Genomic DNA, 15597 nt, shown 5'->3' on the forward strand with positions numbered 1-15597 from the left:
GGATCTAACCTGGTTTCTGCTCACATAAGTTCTCCACAGTCTGTAGCTGCCAGAGCTACTGGCTGAGGACTGCTATGTAGTATTGTAACTCCTAGGCAGCACATTTTCTTGCTTTTTCTTATGTTCCTCACAAGGAACAAAAGGTGTACTGAGCTGCTGGCATGACCATTTTTAAGTTGGATGGTGAAACTTGACCAAATAGGACACTCAAAGGCAATGTCACTTTTTGAAAGAGGAAAGTTAACTTCTGTGTCCTGGTTAGGCCAGGTTTGGGATGGTTTTCTTTTGACTGAGGGAGAGGAGAAAGACAGTTTTAGTTGCTTTTTATTGCCATGGTGGAGGCTAGAAAAGAGAACAAACTGAATACAAGCTTTTGTCTTCTTTTTTTGACCTGACTTTCAACAAGACTTCAAAGTACAATAACTGAAAATTACTTTCGGAGGCAGGAAACACCTTCAGTCAATCTATTACACTCATTCAGCGGCCAGTTTCCTGAGTGGGAGGGAAGGTGGGCAGGGAGGATATCTTTTACATAATAATTGAGGGGAAAATATGCATTAAAAACCCACAGAATAACACACTCCAAAGCATCTGCAGCACCTGAGCTACTCCCAGCACAACAGAATATTTTTGTAAGTGACTCAAGTTCAAACAGGCATCAGTCTTATAAGCAGGCTGTCTTCTATGCAGCAACGAATGGGCTTAGCTTCAATGGGTGTAGGGAAGAAGTCCTGGCCCTATAGCCTGCCTCACAAATGCCATCCCGTGTACTCACTAGGCTTCGCACAGGAATAATGTCATGGATTGCAAAGGACTACTAGCACAATAAACATACAGAGTTTTACTCAGACAGGAGAGCGATGTTCATGACAGACAATCTCTGTAGGGATTAGCAAAGGGCACAACCGTATCTCAGCAGCCCATAAATAAGGGACAGGTCTGAGGTAGCATATAGAGCAAAAAGCAGCAGGGACTGACACGAGTCTGGAAAATACTGGGAGAATCTGGGAGCCTGTGCAGCCGGTAGAAAGATTTCCCCTTCTCCCCCACCTTACAAGCTTTTTTTCCTCATCTCCCTGCTTACTAAAATAAAATGCATAGATTTTTTTTAGCATGTAGAACTTGAGCGGAATCACTTTCACCTATTCTAATTCTCTGAAAAAAACAGTTTCCAAAAAAAAAAAGACACCATACAATATAAACGGAATAACATCAGAATAATTTCTAAAGCTGTGCTACAAAGCTTCACAATTGCTGAGTCTGCTCTACTGAACGAGTGAAGTCACCTGGCCGATGTGAACTAGCAGGTGTGGATATGACTGGGGACCTCTGTCATAGGACAGTAAAAAAGGCAGTGGCTGAATAGTCTATGCTGTCCAGAAGTACCATCTGCCACAATGTCCTACAATGATCCTGCCATCTCTAAAAACTAAGGCCTTAAACTTGTCTACAACACCATGGCTCTGTGACACCGCTTGCCAAAATGGCTGGTGAAACTAACAGAACCAAGATTCCCAAATGTAAGGACCATAGTCTCTAGCCATAGATGACTGCTCAAATCCCAAAGTGGCAAATATCAATGTATTAAAGAAGGAACAAGTTAAAGAAATTAAAAAGCAAATATATTGAGTTTTTTTGACAAAATGATCGAGCCTCCTTTTCCCCTATTTTCAACATTGTGAACTGAGTGGCAGAGGGCTAGAGTTAGGGTTTAGGGTTAGGCTAACCAGGCTTTCATGATGTCTTCTGCTCATCCCCCCAAGAAATAAAAATAATGGGCAGAAATTATGCAAGATTGCAGATGTTTTTCAAGGGTGATGCATATCAGCTAGATTAGGAAAGAACAGTTGGTGGATGTCCTAGGTGACTACAATTTTCAGAGTCAATCAACTCTTGCTCCACTGCAGAGATTGCCCCTAAAAGTGATGTGGACACATCCTCTTGTACTCATTTCACACACAGTATTGAAGCATGAATTTTTTCTATAGCAATCTACATTTGATAATACTGTAATAAAGCAGGAAAAACAGTAAGTTGAGCAATAAAAATACTGGCTGGAGCACAACTGTCCTGTTTTACATATAACCAGCACAAATGCCAGCTTTAAGCTGGACATCTCTTGCCTTTTACACAGGTATACAAGAAGTGTCAGAAAGGGAAAAAGCAAAGAAGTTAAGTCTGAGTCCCTGGAGTCTTGGTATTCAGCACAAGGAGAGACTGAGACCATCCTGAGCCTCTTTTTGGTGGCTACCAGGTGCTATTTACTGGGCTCAAACCAGTGTGATTGAATTGGGATGGTTTCAAGAATTTTGGTAATAAAACCTACCAACCGAGCTTGAAAAGCAGTGGCAAGAAGGCTGGGAAGACATCTGCCAGGGAAGAAAACAAAAGCTGACATCAAAAAATTGTCAGTTCACATCCCAGCTAGCATGACTACACTCCCTGGCTCTGAATTTGCATCCCTGCACTTGCAATTCTAATGCCTGGTGATGCACTCTGATCTTTGTTCATTTACTTGTCCTGTCTGACTGGAAATGATGCTTTGACAATAACCTGCTATTTAGTGGGGCACCACAGCCCTAAACATCCTGCAAGACATGCTGAGGCTTAGCTGGCCAAATTCTTATACTGACCTTTCAACTCTCAATGAGAACTGAACACCAAGTTGGCTTATATCCCTTTCAAAACTCTCAGATTCTGTTTCTAGATTTTTTGTTTTAGTATCTATTTTCTTAAGGAAAAACTGCTATCTACCACTTCAGCAGTCAGTGCTATGCACCTTCATTATGCTCCTGGAAAGAAGCTCTCACATTCATTAAACTCTAGCTGAAATAATGAACAACAAAACAAACAATGAAGTACTGCTATTGCTATTCCCCCGTATTTTAATAAGATGCACTTGCATATGAACAAAAATGACAGACTAGTACACTGCTTTTTGGATTAATAGTTTCAGTCTGTGATGTTTCCACCTGCGATTCCTTAGTTAAACAATAGGCCATTCTGAATGGTGCTTCTGTTCTGCAAGAAAACAAGTGCCCAGAGGGCAAGGAAGCCACATCAACAATTACAAATAAATCCCATGGAAGGCACTTAGAAATTGATAGATTGGATTCTGCTTGCTTCAACAAGTACTCACCAACAATAGTCCAAGTTAATTTTATAGCTATTTGACAACTTAAAAAGGTTGGGTGAATAGTCTGCTCTCTTAAAACTGAAAAATTTCATTTTCCTGAAGATCCTGAACTTCCCAAAGTGCATCTGCATAGATATACACTGTTGCAGGAACTTTACAGGATATGAAAACGTGATCATTTGATATTTTCATACTTGTCCTCCTTGCTAATTGCTGCAGATCTGCTAGCAAACTCCAAAGTGAGAAAGTGCAGAAGGGCAATAGCACTACAGACTATATTCTGTGCCAGAAAAGATGCAGGGTTTTTTGATTATTTTTTTTTCCCCATGAGTGACTGGCTAAGGAGCTGCAATTGTCATCTCTGTTGCTAGCTGAAGACAGCCCAGATTAAGCACATAACTCCTTTTGAGTATAAACAAGTGTCTTGTCTTCAGCAGGGGTTTACGGCAGTACAGATACTCTGTGTCACTGTAAAAACGCCCCTTTTTGGCAAGGAATAACTTCACAGTGGCCAGGGAGAAAGGAAACAGGAAGAGAATGGGGTAAAAGCAAAACAGATAGCAGGGGTATGGCAGAAAATTACTGCCTTATTTCTCCACAAGACTCATACCTCCAGGTGATACCAAAGTAAGGAAATAAAATGTTTGAAGTGGCTGACCAGGAACATAAATCATACAGCACAGACCTTCAATATTAAAGCTGCAAGTCAAAAGCAGGGAAATGCTAAAAAATATATATATATAGTTTTCTTGTTCAAGAAGCATTGCTGCTGCCACACCACAAGCTGCAAAGTGGAGGTAGGGCTATCCGCTGCAGATGTGGCCATAAATACACCGCATGGGCTTCCTGTCAGACTGTGCTGTTATTTTTGACAAACCAGGTGTGCTGAGGCTGATGCTTTTGGCTAGGCCTGGGTTCTCTGCTCTCAGTCACTGGCTTCTTTGCTCTAACACACCCCAAGAGGGACACTTAACACCTGATACAGGGGAAGCATCATTGCCATGAGAAGACTCCCCATGCCCACCCACCATGGCAGTTTGACCAACCTTACCTGAACCTCAGGCAAGCAGGTGCCTTGCAAGTTCAAAGTGGTGTCCGTTTGAGAGATTTCTAATCCCTGCAGCTCAGAAAAGCAGCAGATAATAGAGAATGTGCTTGTGCTTTTTAGTGATTGTCAGAGGGAATGGTAATGGAGCCTTTGCAAAATTCATTTCCTTTATCCAGTGTCTTTAATTAATCTAGGAGATAAAGCTGATTATGTTTCTCTTCTGCAAAGTATATTCTTTCTGTACCACAAGTTGAGTTTGCTTCTACTATTAAAATGTGGTTTGGTGAGACAAATAAATACAATCCAATTTATTTTTATTTTTTTTTTCCTAACAGTTGGTCTCAGCATCAATCTTACCTAGTCCATTAGCCACTTCTGACTCAAGGAAGCATGTATCTCCAAGAGTTAGCAATTCTTTGTCTAAAGGTAACAGAACGGTAAAGAGTAAAGTTAAAACCATAAATATTTTTATCTCAGTAACCAAAAAATGCTGGTTAATTAACAAAACTATTTGCTGGTCTCCTTCTGAAGAGGTCCTCGGGTTTTGGCCTGGTCAGGCCCTGAGACATGAGAATTAATCCTTATTCTCATCTACGTGCTCTTCACAAGCTTAGATTTTCTGAACAAGTTCATTTAGTTAAGATAGCTCAGTTAGATTTTTCTCTAAGTAGATTATCTAGAATCCTATCTTAATCCCTTTAATTTTGTGTGGTAATTACTGCCTTTCTTGTGTGTTTTATTGAAGTTTGGGATGCTGTATACAAAAATGGGCTGAGGTAGAGGTTAAGGCATATGTAGACATAAGTAATAGCTATAGGACAGAAGAGATAAGAAACCTACTTAGCATTTAATGGTGGTGCTATTCCCTTCTAGAGGGTAGTTGCCAAGTACATTCTCTAATTTCTCTCCCCTGGACACAAAGTGCTGCTGTACTTGGCCTGCTGTGGATAATGCACATTATCCACAAATGTGGGCCATATTCCTTCCTGGTATCCCACGAACTACAGGAACTGCCACATTTAGCAGTGAAAGCTTTACTGCCTCATCTAGGTTCTGGCAGAATAAGCTGGAAGACAGCTGTTTGCCAACTGAGAAATGTTTTCTCAGGATGCCCTGCCAGTCCCCCATTCCCTCCCTAGATGACATCAGGTAGAAACACCATGTTTTCAAAAAGACACCTATTGACTAATAAAGCTACTAAGGAAGTAGGAGCTGCCTAAATACAAAGTCTGATCTTGCTTCCATTCAACTATAAATAGTTCCAGTCATCTCAATTCCTCTGAATTCATTTCATTTCAAATGAATTCAAGATCACCACCACCTTTAACAGTTTGACTGCCAGCCTCTTGACAGTGGCTTTTTCTCCTTCCAGAAGTATCTACACCTGCATCACAGGCAGGAAAGACTCCCAGTTCTTCTTTAAAAAGAAATGTGACTGGCTCCCTCCTGATTGCAGGAATAAGTCTAGAAACATGATCCCCAAAGGGTCACCATCCAAAAGGTGAAATGAACTCTTGAGGACAGGGGAGGAGACATACTTTTTAAGTTCATTTCATTATCTCTGAACATCTGGCACAGCCAGAATGAACACTTGGCTTTTAAGGAGCTTTTGACACTTTAGAGGTCACAGACTTTCATTCAGTCCTTTGTCAACTTTACCTCAGGTGCACAAATGGACATCCAAGATGTGCAAGGCAAAGGAGTACCATGAACTCCTAAATTTCTGCCACTGCTAAAGCCATTCCACATTTGAATCTCTGACCCCAAGGCCTGGCTAGACAGTGCTGTTTGGACAAGGAAAGTCTGCCCAGGTGCTTTTAATTATTAAGAAAGTAGTTTCCCAGAAATAGCTTGCTAGCTGTCTGTTTGCCAGATCTATTTCTTCCGACAGGAAAAGCTAAATGTAAACCTCCAGCACTTCATAACAGGCCACAGAAGTCTCCCTCCAACTGGAACAGGACTCTGGAAAGACTGTGCCATACTCTCTTCTCCTTTGCAAAACTCTGGGCCAACTCATAAACAAAATTACCCCACCTAGCTTACCAGACCTCTATAGAGAGCTTCTAAGAGCTACCTCACACTGCCAGAAGCAGCACAGTGCTGAAAAATCTCCTGAGTCTTGATACAGACATAGACATTACAGGCTTGTGAAAACAGAGCAAAAATAGAGCTGCTGTTATACAAGTGCTTATAAAGCCCTTGCATACTGCTGAAAGAGACTAGTCCCACCCTGTTGCTTGAATGTAGTTTCAAGGCAAAATTGGGCCCACCTGAAACTGATTGAGAAGGAAGGTTGGTGGATATATTTGCCTGTTCTCTTTTCTCTTCTTCTTCAGCATTTATTTATTTTCAAAATGTCCTGTTATGGACCCTGTCAGATTTGCCCAAACTTCAGAAGAAGTGGTTTTTATTTACATATTAATATGAGGTACCTTATGTATTGCATGTGTTATAACTTTTGCTGATCTCCAAAGGCAACTCTTCAGGAAGTATTTCACCTTTCCCTTCCTTGATCTGTACCCGGAAATCTCTTACAGGAGGCAGACAAAACCTGAGGTGCAAATCCAAGAGGAAAAAAAATGCTCCCTAATAACGGTAAGCATGATATAGCAAGGCAAGGAATTGTGTTTCCTAGGTTCTGCCCACCTGTACACACACACCACTCTGGCAGGAAGAAAATGAGACAAAGAATGTTACAGTGAATAAAAAGGTCACTTTTCACAGTAACTGCCAGGCAGCTCATGGTTCCAACTCTCCCTTTGCAGCCTTGTTCCCTGCTGGCATGGCATCTGTGCTCAGTCTTCAGCATTGAAAGCTCCCTATTTGTGGAACCTGTAGCCAGACTACATGACAGGATATATGTTCTTATTAGTGCTTTCGTTTCTAGTTTGGCAATATTTGGAAGACATCCAGAAGACATGTTAAGGGAGTGTAGGTTGAAATAAATTGATGTTACTCAGATATTACTAGGTTATTCTTAATTCTAATGATGCCTAGGGATTACCAGGAGCAAAGTTCCCTAGTTGGTAGGTACCATGCAAATATGTAGGATAATATTTGCATTAAAGTGGTTATGGATAAAATAGGAGGCACAGAGAAGGTTTTTACAGATGGCACAGAAAGCAATTAAGTAGCTTGCCCAAGGTTGCAGAGGATTGTGTGAAAGCCAGAAACTGAGACTCTGTCTGCTGAGTCATAAAACATGAGTTTATTCATCTGAATTTTTTCCCTTTGCATAAATGCCAAGGAGCTCTGCTGTGATACAATCTACCTAAATTACTTAAATGTAGCTGAACTCAGTATATAGAGAGTGGTCTCATTAGTTTAAAGAAGTAAGGACCTTTGTCGTATAGACGGTGGAAAAGACACTACTTATTTGCAAGAAAGGCAGTGACCTAGTCTTCTGGGTCACTGCTGGGCAGTGTCACCCTTGTGCTTAGTGCCAACAGGGAGATGACTCACTAGTGTTGACACTGTGGTGCTGCTGTTAGTCTCTTGCACATCTGACTTCCTTGCTTTGGGCAATTTTTACAACTGTACCCATCCACCACGGTTCTTCAGCTCATTCAAAGTTTCCATAGGCAAACTCGAAGGTCTGGAGGGAGCTATGTGAAAATATTGCCTGTCCGCTACAGATACAGGTAGATGCCAAGGGAGACTTGCAGCTCAATTGGTGAAGCCCTTGCAATTTACAGCAAAAAAGAGGAGGGAAGAGAGGGCATCATGAGGGAATTGCATTGCAGAGCACTGCAAATTGAATCGGGAACTGGGCTTTTTCTCCTCTGGAGACTGGTTGTGAAAAAATAAAGGATTGTCTTGCTTCCTCTTCACAGGAGGTCAGGCAAGGCAGAGAGCCGGCATCAGCCTCAGCCAGCTGAAATCAGCAAGCATAAGCAAGAAATCCAGTGTCCAAAAGTAACCTTTAAAAAATTAAGACCATTACATGGCACCAAAATAATGCAAAGCAGAGCTTCCCCAGAGCACTGTGGAAACATCAGCACTGTCCCATTACACAATCCTCCATGGCTGCCTACAGAGCAAGCAAACATCTAATTCAGTCACTAAAGAGATCTGATGTTTTCGGCAGGGGATCTGAGAATTGAAGAGGTGGTGCGACACGGGATGGTGAAGAAGGAAACAAAGCTAGGGCAGAGGGTCCCACTGTGTAGGACAAAACCTCCAGTTGGCAGGTGACTCCGTTTGCCCCGTCTGCTGGCCTCTGATCTGGCAGAGTACTCACAGATATTTAACTTGAAGCATTTGAGCAGTCCCTTGAAGGCAGTATGGATGCATGGCTTGTAGTGTAACACACAAGCCACACGCTCTATTTCAGTGCTATCTTGAAGTACTTCCCAAAAAAGCAAGATTCAGCCTCCCTGGCATGACCTAGGCAATTTTTTGCCAAAAATTTCCCACTGGTCCACATCTGCTCTGATGGAGAGAGAGCAGCAAGGTGGACTCTTCAGCAAAACAGACATTGAACCTGAAAACTGAAGATCTGGGTCCAAAAAGAAGAATTTTTAGAAGACCTAAATGTATCATCAGCTCAGATAGCATTGATTTTACACTTTCTGTGAAGAGAATTGATACCTTAGAATCCCTATATAAGTTTCTAGGAAAAGTTATTTGACTTTCAAATTAGCATCTACTCCCAACTCCAATGGGATTTGCATATGTCCAGAGCTTATTAAAAATTAAGATATTCTTCTGTAGGAGGCTAAACCTAAAGACTTATGAACACAACTTTAGACATTCACATTTGGAAAATGTTGATCTTCCTCTAAAATATTATTTTATTAACTGATTTTTCTCATTATATAAATGTTGTATCTAGTGCTTTCTAACTGCACCGATAGGTTGGGTGTGCAAATGAAGACAATGTTAAAAAAAATAGAAAAAATTATTTCAAATTTTCATCTGTTTGGATGTTTCCTCCGATTTGCCTTTTCATAAAATGCTCTCCTTTGCCTAGAGAAAAATATGAATGCTCTTAGTTTCTGAATGTTGTCCAATGAAAATTTCTGAAGATTATTTTTTTCCATTTGAGAACAGAAACATGTCCGTTCCATGCTCCCCTGCCCACAGCTGCTAAAAGATATGTAAAAAAACACAATAAGCCCAACCCAAAACATTAGTTATTAAACTTCCCCCTTCCTCTTATTTTGCAATAACAGTTCAGAAGCATGCACAGTTAACTTTTCATCATGAAAACTATTCTCATCTAAGTTGCTAAAACACCCATAGAACTGATAAGCTAAGAATATTTCCTGATTTTTTTTTTTAATTTCCACTTAGTATATATTTCTATGCCAAGCAGAATTACATTCTCTACCCACTCTGAAATTCATACCCAAAGATACATTGCCTGTAGAAAGGCAGACCTTAGGAGGCTTTTTTTCTTGTCTATTTTTTCCTATCTAATGCTTTGCTGGTTATGGAAAGTTATTCAAGACTGATCAGAGTCTCTGAGTGCTCTGAAAGAACTTTTATTAGTAACAAACAAGGCTAATAGGCCAAGGCAGCACATAAACAAGAGGTTTTTTCTTTTAACATCAAGATCCCTAAACAAAGGCACCTATTGATCTTCTAAAACTATAATACAGAGCACTCAGGTTTCTATATTTTGGGTACAGAAACTGCTCTAGCTTCCTGCCAGAAAAATGATGCCAGGCTGCCTTTATACAGAACTCAGAAAAAGGTTGGAGCTCTTAGGAAAACTGGAAATTCCGTGGCTATTCTTAATACTCTTATTAATATTATCATTATTCTCTTACTATGAATAATATTCCACTAAGAATATTCTGTATTGTCTTCCTCTATAAGTTTTTTTACCAAAGTAGTGTTATACAGCCCCTGACTACATAAGCACACTCTGGTAGTGGCAGGAAAGGAGTTTTGAGCAGCTGAGCACAGACACCTACACCAGTTGTCACAGGACCCCAGTGGGACCTCAGTGGGTGGGAGCTCTGGTTTTGCCCAGGAGGCATCTGTGCTGCTCTTCAGATTCACAAGCATTGCTAGTGAGGGCCTTGTTTGAGTAAAGTGGTCACCAGCTGACCCCTGCACATAAGCATCAAGCCAGCTAGCCTTGTTAGCCCAGGTACCACATTTTGCCACCTTGGTTCTGCACTGCTTGGGATTGAGAAGTTCAGTAGGACTGGCCACACTGGAACCCAACCGGACAAAGAGTGACAGCTCTGCTACCGTGGTAGGTACTTGTTATGCTGAAGAGAGACCTAAAGGATCATATCAAATCTTCTGTTAGCCTACCAACCTGTCAATGACAGTGGCCAATAGCAGAAGCCTAGGGAATAAAAGAAGAGAGAAGAGAAGAGCAACATGCTAATCATGTATTGATGCTTTCCAGGTGTCTCTGCAGCAGGTTTTATCCAGCATCCAACAATCTGCAGCTCAGGACTCTGGGATGTAAAGATATATGAATTTGTAGTGCATCTGTGGTTAGAACCTGACATTGATGCTTTTTGTGGGAAAGAACAAAACTCACCAAGAATCAAAATACAGATGTCTCTCTCTTCAAGGGTTAGCTCAGACTTGGAAATACCAGAAATGTTTGATGAAAGCCTCGAAAATTTTATGGAAAAATAAATTAAAAAGCAAGAGAGAGGGAGTTTCCTAGCCTGCCCTGGGCTCTTATTCCCTTGTCTGTATCCAACCCATTTGAAGCTCTTGAGTCTTGGGTTAAATTGGTATCGGTGATACAGTAACCTGCAAGCTAGATGAGGTTACGCCAGTCGGTCATCCTGTCTTAGCTAAAACACTTTCAGAGGAGCAAGAAGAAGAAGGACTAGAAAGACCTTTGTAACGAGCAGAAGTATATCAGTGCTTTTATGGCCTGGTGACTGGAAGCCCTACACATGTTTCATTTGATAAGGCAATCACAGGGCTTTCATTCTCATCTGAATAAGAACATTTAATCTTCACAGTATTAAGTCCCATGTGCTAAATTAAATTTCCTGCCAGCTCAGCAAACCGTTTTGATACTTTGAACTGCATTGTACATGCTTTCCTTTCATCACAGGATGCATTTTGTCTCAGTGTCAACAGCCAAGAGGAGAAACACCACTTAGGTCAGAGAGCTCCTTTTGCTTAAGCACAAGTATCAATATACTGCAGGCAGTGAGCTGCGGTGTTCGGAACAGCCGTCGAACAGCAGGCAGTTGGGGTGGGATTCAGCTGACCAAGCAGAGCTACCTGCAGTGGGGATGACTACGCCTGAGCTAGTCGCTGCTGGCTCCTTTAACTGTTCCTGGGTAAAAACATCACTTGGTTGGCACAACGCAGCTCATCTGATGCAAGCAGCAGAGCAGACAGAGAACATCTGAAAAGTGCCTCCTTCTCTACATTGATTTTTAAGGTTGTGCAGACAATCAGCTTACATGTGGACAGCCACATTGCAAGTCTCTGTGGTCAGGACAGAAGAATCTGCTTTTTAGTTCCATTCCAGTTCTAGGCTAATAAAAGATTTTGCTACAGTAGGTTTGGGGAGGTTTCTGTATTCCTCCTGCTGCAAGTCTCTCACCTATGAATGTCTTTCAAAACGCCTCACCCCCATAAGCTCAGTTTTATATCTTCATTCAAGAGTCACCTAAAAACCTAAAGCAGAGAAAGCTGGTCAGATTTTGTTTCAAGGGAAGAGAAGGAAGAGGGGGAGAAACTGATGGCATTATTGAAATAGTAGAGTTTTTTCACATCCTAAATTCTCCACAAGTTTAAAACGTTGTATCTTGGTAAAGTTTGCCAAATACTTATGCTGATTTTGTAAGCAAAGTTTTAACTGTTTTCCCTATTTACATTTCTTCTAAATGTGATAGTTGTGATAAAGAAATTTAAAAGAAATATAAGCTCAATTAACACTATGGTACAAATCAAAAGGTAGACGGGAGGAACAATGTGCAATGAAAAAAAAATTTGACAGGACACAAAAATTTCCCATTCAGCTCTCTTTTGGTCAACTCTGTTCACAGCTCAGTCCCTTCCCAACATCTCTTGCATCATCTGAAGTTCATAGCATTTTATAGATTTGCTGGCTCAGGCTCAGAAGTATGGGTGGTTTAGCTATGTAAATCAGCTCAAAAATGTACTCGCAAATCACCTTTTCTTTGTTATACCAGTGAAGCATCACAGGAAGATGAGGTTGACCTACAAACCTCCATTTCTCAGTATTGCAAACTAGCTTTACATGATCAGAATAACTGAACATGTCTGAGGAAGAAAAGCTTAATTTGCTATAAAAAGGAATTAACTGTGTATAAACAGAAACTAGGTTTTGGCAGGCTCTCCTCTTTCCTAATCCCTCAGTATTTCCCCAATTACTACACAACCCAATCACTCTACATAAGTTGTTTGTATTAACGTTACAAGAGGCCATCTGTCTACAAATACCCAATCAAATAATAGAAACCTCAAACCAACACAAGAACACTCAAATTCAGCTACTGACTGGTCTAGAAGATTTTTTGTGTAGCATAAATATTTTCTTTTTAGGCACTTCAATAAGATTCTTAGAGTTTTCCAAGCATTTATCATTTCAGGGTGGCAGAGAACTGTAACAATTCTTTCTCCACCCATTTCAAGAATTTTTACTTTCAGTCACCAAAGATGATGTAACACGAGGCCTTTCCAGTCTGCATCACCCTGTTATCACAGCCCAAAATACTACTGTGCATGCTGTGAATGTTACAAACTTACAGAAATTATAACAGCACATTCTAATCCCCCAAACTGTGCCTCTCTTAGAGGCATCTCACCTGAAAGATCAGCATTCTTCTACAAAAGAATGTATGTAGCATACCCCTGGAGCATGGTGGGTCCCCCGAATCAGTTTAGATGGACTGGTTTTGGTAATCCAAACTAAAATACTTGTATTAGTTGCACAGTTTCTGTGGAGAACTATTTTAGATTTGTTTTTAATTAAACATACCAATCTACATAGAAGATGTGCATTTTGCTTTAAGAGCTTCAGTTTGAAATCAGTATCATTTGTCATATTCAATATTCTTGTTGAAGATGAGGGAGAAGAGGAAGAAAAATAGGAGACTGCACAGAACTAATCTGGCCAGCATTAGCAATTATAGCAACTTGTATCACACTGTGCCATTTTTTTCTGCTGTCCAAAGTTTCCATGGGGACAGAAGAGACTGAAAAGATTAACTATGAGTTGCAATAACATCTCTGAGCAAGGAACACAACAAAATGTTTGCAAGTGTGGCAAGAGGGTGTTTCCCTTTCTTGCTCAGCAGTCTAAGAAATTATAGTGATGCAGTAGTGTGTAGCTGTTTCTCATGTACCCCTCAGCTTCCACATTTCACCACTGCTCATCCAGATGTCTGAGGGAGGGAAATACCCACATATCCTGTGAAAGAAATACCATGGTAGTCACAGTGCCTCTAAGGAGAGAATGTTGCAGCACTATGTGCAGGAAAGCTACAGCTGTGCAGTCCCCACTTTGCCACATGCAGTGAGAGCTCCCAGCCTGTTAATAGAGCAGTTGCTTGTGTCTGGCCCTGATCCTGGGAGATGAAAATTCAGAAATGTTGCAGGCACGTATGATCAGACTGTTACACTGACCTACACTGATGCTTAAGAACTAAATTTGCCTTAGTAGCCATAATGATTCTAATGTGTAACTGTAGGTTTAAAATTAAATGTCAAAATATATTAAAAGCAGCTGATCACAATGACAACAAATACAAATATCATGGAGAAAAATCAAGAGATTTCTGGAAATAGACTAGATTGGATCTTGAATGATCATCTCAGCTTGAATACATATATAGTTTAAGTAAAACCCAATCATTCTTAGAAAATCTTGCCTTCGAAATATATCCTGGGATTTCTGTTTCCTAAGAGCATTAAATATAACGGTGGAGTATCTTTTCATAACTACCTTATGCAGTAGAGTTATGATATACTGAGAACAATGACCATGGTAACTAAAAAGGACATACGCAGCAGATTTGTATAAAAAAAGTTACACAAATATTTGCAATATGGTCTGTAGTATTATCATTACTGCTTAGGGAAACAAAGTATTTCAACAGGGATAAATACAGGAGCCAAAAATCAGCTATTATGTAATAGCTGAAAAAAAAAAAAGAAAAGAAAAGGAAAAGAGAGGGGAAAAAAAGCACTCTGCATCTCCTCACAGTCCCTTGGGTATCTATCCAGACCAGATGTTAGGAGGGAAGGATGTGCTAGTACAGCCTGCTGCACAACCCAAATGACACAAGGATTAGGCTTCTTGCAATAGTGTAAGCTTTGAGGTGTAAGAAATGCTGAGGAACTCATGCTCATGGAAGGCAATGGGGAGGAAGAAACTCCTGGGCTTAGTTGTAGGTCTCTGCCTCAGAAGATGGAGTGTCAATTCCTGGCTGCATTGTCTGGCAAATCAGCTATCTCTTTCTGTGCCTCAGCTACCTTTGTAACAGCTGCGGATAAAGAGTGATTTTGTATCATTCAGAACCATGCTGAGAAAAGGAATCATTAATTTTATTATCAAATAGTCATCCTAGTAGATGCCAGTCATTATATGTTGTTATACAATAATATAGTTGTTATAAACTACTATTTACATGTTATTACATTTGTTATGCAGATAGAACAGTGCATTTGGAAAGCTATTCTTCAAGTATGAAAACTACACTAGTAAAACTTATTCCCCTTCCTGCATAAGCTATACTCTTATGAGACACCTATCACCTACATTAACTGTAACCATGTGCAGTAGTTGTTGTTTCTTTCTTTTACTTTTACTTTTTCTACTACTTCAGTAGAGTGGATGCAGTGTAACTTCAGAGCGCAGAGATGGACTAGCAATAAGAATGCTGTTCAGATGCTAAACCCACACACCATTTTTTCTGGGCCTGAGAAAAGGATGGACAAGTAGCAGGAGAGTTAATGTCAGGAAATAATAATAACACTAATACTTCACTAATTACTCTTTTCCTCTGCACTCGATCAAAAGCAAGATTAGGACTGTAGCTAACCAAAAAATAAACCCCAACAATTTATGTTAAGAATAAGAGGATACATCTGTTTCCTGCCTTAGCCAGATCAGCTCACCCTTGTCATCAGAATAGCTGCACTGAGACGCAAAGTTCTGAAGATTAAAGCCGAGGGTCACTATTTTTACCCAGAAGAGCTCAAGAATATGCGTAAGACTAGTTCATTATGTCATCTCTGACTGTGACAATGCAGAAGTATTGCCAAATGGGGAAACTCCTAATTGTAAAAAGCTCATCTGAGGGAATGCAAGTGAGAGATTAAGCAAATATCTGCCCCCAAAGACTTTTTGACTCCATTTCTAGAAGTCAAAAAGACAGGCTTACCATATTACTAAGCACAGAACTGACATTTGGCTTTAGCAGGACTTTACCAGTATGTCCAGTAAGTC

At 40.4% G+C, this 15597-nt stretch overlaps 1 protein-coding gene across 2 annotated transcripts in view; it reads right to left on the reverse strand.

Annotated features, from left to right (window-relative positions):
• The window catches only part of PTPRJ (protein tyrosine phosphatase receptor type J), an 87381-nt gene extending 81049 nt beyond the window's left edge, over positions 1–6332 (reverse strand). Inside the window, exons 1-2 of one of the 2 annotated variants that reach the window (XM_040560163.1) lie at positions 6259–6332; positions 4542–4604 (exon numbers count right to left, since the gene is read on the reverse strand). The gene's annotated coding sequence lies outside the window, so the exon portion shown is untranslated. The other variant, XM_040560164.1, reaches the window with a different exon arrangement.
• Between the last annotated feature and the right edge of the window lie 9265 nt (positions 6333–15597).

The sequence above is a fragment of the Cygnus olor genome, chromosome 5 (genome assembly GCF_009769625.2).
Source record: "Cygnus olor isolate bCygOlo1 chromosome 5, bCygOlo1.pri.v2, whole genome shotgun sequence".
Taxonomy (NCBI): Eukaryota; Metazoa; Chordata; class Aves; order Anseriformes; family Anatidae; genus Cygnus; species Cygnus olor.